Source organism: Herpailurus yagouaroundi, unplaced genomic scaffold (genome assembly GCF_014898765.1).
Source record: "Herpailurus yagouaroundi ecotype Mexico unplaced genomic scaffold, PumYag 165, whole genome shotgun sequence".
Lineage (NCBI taxonomy): Eukaryota > Metazoa > Chordata > Mammalia > Carnivora > Felidae > Herpailurus > Herpailurus yagouaroundi.
In genome coordinates this window covers 1,003,866-1,009,175 of record NW_024412406.1, presented here as the reverse complement: position 1 = coordinate 1,009,175, position 5,310 = coordinate 1,003,866, and positions in this window count along the sequence as shown.

The following is a 5,310-nucleotide window of genomic DNA, read 5'->3' as shown; positions in this document are numbered from 1 at the left end:
ACAGCTTACTCTTGAGGCACCTGAGTGAGTGGCTCAGTCAGTTAAGCATCTGACTCTTGATTTTGGCTCAGGTCATGATCTCATGGTTCATGGGATCGAGCCTTGCATCAGGCTCTGTGCTGACAGTGCAGAGCCTGCTTGGAATTCTCTCTCTCCCTCTCTCTCTGCCCCTCCCCCACTCATGCTCTGTCTCTGTCTCAAAATAAGTAAATAAACTTTAAAAAAACAAAAAAGATGACAGTTTACTCTTTGTGGTTAACTCTGGTTAATGAGTCCAAGGATGAGTTTAAATTATAACTGATTTTCTAAATATGAATTTTGTTTACTCTAAGTCTTAGCATGCCTGACAAACTCTACAACCACATGCACAAATTCTCTCTTTATTTAATTTTTCCCATGGCCTAGGCTGGTCTGGAGGCCTGGTCTAACTGTAAAACAATGTTTTTTTCCTTCAGATAGTGCTGTAAGTTTAGAATACATATTAGTGCATTTTTATTTTCAGAAAGAGCATTCCTGTGAATCCAAAATGTCCACTGGCAAGGGTTACATTTCATTGGAGATGTGTCATTTGAGATGTGTCAACATCTGCCTACTAAAGAACGGTTTGGTGACTGAGAGCTTTAAGACTTTTCTTCCCCTTATTACTCAATATTCACTGAGACCCAAAGAAGCCTTCTTCCCAGACATTCTGAACTGACATTTTGTGAAGCAGTGGCCTTCCTGGCTACTGGCTCCACTGGAGAGATTTTCTAAGTGTGACTTTGAGCTCCAGGCCCAGAGAGTCTCTGAGCAAATCCATTTCTTTGAAGGGAAAAATAAAAGAACCTCTTTTTCTTGTTGTCTGCCATGACAGATACCCAACAATGGCAGCAGTTGGTTTCCAAGAGACATTTCCTCCATTGAAGTTGATACAATGAAATGTTTTTGTTTTCTTTCCTTATTATTTAAAAAAGAGGGGCGCCTGGGTGGCTCAGTCGGTTAAGCGGCCGACTTCGGCTCAGGTCATGATCTCGCGGTCTGTGAGTTCGAGCCCCGCATCGGCTCTGTGCTGACAGCTCAGAGCCTGGAGCCTGTTTCCAATTCTGTGTCTCCCTCTCTCTCTGACCCTCCCCCGTTCATGCTCTGTCTCTCTCTGTCTCAAAAATAAATAAACGTTAAAAAAAAAATTTTTTTTTTAAATAAAAAAGAAATAAAAATTAGACTCCAAGTATCATTTATTCTGTAGCTCTTTCCTCGCACTGCAAAACCTAATTGTTGGGCCTCAGTTTAACCTATTCCCCCTTCAGGAAAGGGAAAATTCAAGTTCAAATTAAATCTCCTCTCAGGGTGCGTGGGTGGCTCAGTAGGTTAAGCATCCGTCGCTCAGGTCATGATCTCATGGTTTGTGAGTTCCAGCCCCACATCGGGCTCTGTGCTGACAGCTTGGAGCCTGGAGCTTGCTTCGGATTCTATTTCTCCCTCTCTCTTCCCCTCTTGCGCTCTGTCTTTCTCTCTCTCTGAATAGTAAATAATAAACATTAAACATTTTTTTTAAATAAAACAAACAAACAAATAAATAAATAAACCTCCTTTCTGCTCCATCCAATTACGGGATTGGAGAATGAATAACTTGAAAAAAACAAAAACAAAAACAAAACAAAAAACCTACGTATGTATAGAGGTTTTTTTGCATTCAGAAAAAGTTTTTGTTAAATTTTCAATGCTTTAAATTAAGAAATTCCTATATGAAAAAAATTATTATTTGCTTCTGCGGCTAAAGTCGTGGGAAGGAAAAAAATATCACAGACTTTAATTTTAAAAGTCAAAAATTCGCCATTTCTGAGAACAGTATTTCAGGAAGAAAGGAGATGAGTACTTCCCAGTAGGCGGGGAGGGATCACTCCACCCTGCTCCTGATATTTGAGAATTACAGTATTCATAGGTCCAACCCCCTCCCTCTATAATCAACACACGTAGTTTATTACAGTCGCTTTGTAAGAATTGCTTCATGATCTCAAGGAGAGGGCGGGCCTTGTGCTCACGAGCAAATAAATTTTAAAGTGAAAACTTGTAACATACACTTGAAAATATGGTAAATATGGTTCTTTGTTTAAAAGAACGAAGAGAAGTATGACGGTGAAGTTCTGTAATGAGCTCCCGATGGTTTTTCAAGGAAGTAAAACATACAGGATATTATCTGGAGATTGTCAGACATGCAACAGGAAGTTCTGCTGGCTGTGAAGAGATAGTGCCAATTCACCAACCATGACCTGCGTCTTTGCTGTATGTCAGACACACAGGACAGCTATGGACTCATCTAATGCCCTCTAGGACCCAACGATGCAGCACTATTATCGCCCTGTTTAAAAAATGAGGAAATTGGGGCACCCGGGTAGCTCAGTCCACTGAGCCACCGACTCTCCATTTCCGCACAGGTCATGATCTCAGGGTTGTGGGACTGAGCCCCACATTGGTCTCCTCGGGAAGTATGGAGCCCGCTTAAGATTCTTTCTCTCAGGGTGCCTGGGTGGGTCAGAGGATTAAGCATCTGACCCTTGATATCCGCTTAGGTGCTGATCTCATGGTTGATGAGATCCAGTCCCCTGTTGGGTTCCGTGCTGAGGATGGAGCCTGCTTGGGATTCTCTTGCTCTCTTTCTCTCTCTCAAATAAAATAAAATCCAATAAAATCCAATAAAATAAATAAATGTAAAAAATGAGGAAATTGTATTACAGAGAAATTAAGTCATGTATTTAAGGTCTCACAGCTTGCAAAACAGGAGAAGAGATTTAGACAGGACTTCAAAACTGCTACAGTCCACCACTTAGAGACAACTATAACATAAATTTGGAAAAAGGTCCTGTCTTATAATATGATTAAAACTCATGCACATTTTCAATAGCAAATGGATGGAAGTTCCACCTTTCAGTAGTAGAACTGTCTCAAAACTTGTCAAATTTAAGAAATTATGCAGTACTGTATATTTGATGAAGATAATGTATTTGTAACTATTTAGGTAACTTCATGAAAATTCATAATTTTATGAAGTATATACTGTTTTACTTTTATATAAAAAATCCAGTATTAATTTCTTCCAAGCATTTAAAATTTATCATTATATATATATGTATATATAAGTACATATATAATTTATAATTATGTAATTCAAAATTTCAATTAAAAATTATGGATTAGATTTGAAGGGTTTAAAGGCTAATGAATGCTAAATAAGTATGAAAAAAATTCAACCTGTTGTTGAGTACTCAACAATGTTCAGTACCTGCTTATGAAATGAGAACAATATCAATGGGTATTTGGAATTCACTAGGCTGAGAAGCCAATATTTTTGTGGTTGACATAAATGATTTTGTGAGAACAAGTAGCCCATGATTCATTATTTGTTTTTCTTATATTTTTATGCTCCATTTGCCTAGGTAAACTTAAGAATTTGTGTCTCCTTGTTTTCTTTCTAAAATAAATTTAGCTTTTAAAATGGAAACACAAATGGTTTCAGAATTAGAATGATACTAACTTGGGGGTGCCTGGGTGGCTCAGCTGGTTAAGCGTCCAACTTCAGCTCTGGTCATGATCTCAGGTTTGAGAGTTCAAGCCCCACATCAGGCTCTGTGCTGACAGCTCAGAGCCTGGAGCCTGCTTCGGATTCTGTGTCTCCCTCTCTCTGTCCTTCCTCCACTCATACTCTGTCTCTCTGTCCTTCTCTTAAAAAAAAAAAATTAAAAAAAATTAAAAAAAAAAAAAAGGATGAACTAACTTGATCAATAGAGGGATTTTTAGAAGTAAAGAAACCAGTGAGCTTAATAAGTCAGATACGAGTCAAAGAAAACTACAAGTTGTTCACATTACCTTATAAAGAGAGATTCCAAGGAGCTACTATTCCAAAACATGTTCATTCTTGTAAAGAGAGAGGGCATAAAACACAGCTCTATGAATCAGGAAATTACTGGTTATACTTTTAGTATGTCAGATCTTTGGAGAAAAGCAGGATTTGCTTTTGTAGAAAAACAGTTAAAAATAATGACTAATTGATTCACCAAAGACTAATTTTGGGAAGGAGAAAAGATAGTATAGAAAAGAGGTAGAAAAAAAATCACATGGTGATTACCGGTAAATATTCCTAGTTAAATTAATAGAAAATATTAGAAAAGGAGAAATATTTGAATGAAAGTGATTAGTCCAAGAACCAGGGAGTTGGTGTTGCAGAAAACAGGACTAACAAAATAATCAGAATATTCTGCTTATCAAGGGAGGAAGACATGAGATTAAAGCCTTAAAAACTGCAAAAATAAATTTCTTATGGTTTTACAAGTATCCTTTTAAAACTTATGTAAGTACAAGGATTTAGTTCTTTTTCCTAACATAAGAAGCTAAAATAAATCACCAGTTTTTGTAAAGAACTCAAATTCCTAGAAAAAATCTATTCATTTAAAACTGTAAAAGGAAATATTTTAATTTAGAATTGTAATAATTGATACACCCAGGGACAGTGTGGATCCAGTGACTTGAATTTAGTTGGAAGACTCAAATTAGCTCTCCTAACTAACCCTGAGAACACTACAGCTTGGACATGACACAATTTCAGCTTTATTACCTAGCTGTCAATTAGTCAATAAATTTTTAGGTCCTCCTATGTGCCTAGCACTAAGTAGACATGGAAATATGAAAGAAGTAAGTAAAATATATACTCTGTCTATGGCCTAATTTTCTATGGATAATTACTTATATCTTATTTCCTTTAATGGGGCTTTGAAAAAGAAAGGAAAACATTCAGGCATTATGAATGACAAAAGGAAACAATTGGAAATACTTTCAATAAAGTCTTGTGGCTTATAATTTTGAGTAGATAATATCTACTATTAAGTCTTTATTTCATCACTAATATGCATATTATCTCAGTTTTGGTATACTATGATCTAGCACCCAAAGATAGCTTTCCACAGAATTTAGGGAGACTGCATTGTTGGCAGGGGCGGGGGGCGGGGTGGGGGGGACTCTCCGAATATCACTAAGCTATGGTTTGGATCACTCACAAGTTATCACATGGTATTTTGTGTGAGTTGAGCTCAGGCTACTAAACAGTCTTGCTTTGGGCAGCTGACCTATTCACTGACTTAGAATCATCCTGGCTTGTGTCATGGCCTCATCAATGCACTTGGTCTTGGTGTTGGCCCCCCAGTCTACTTTCCTGGGATCTACCTGCCTTATTTTCTTTCCTGGTTTCCTTTGTTGTTGTTGTTGCTTGTTTTTTTTTTTTTTTTTTTTTTTTTTTGTCTGTTATTTTTTTTTCCATTTTTCCTTCAGCTTCTTCCCTAC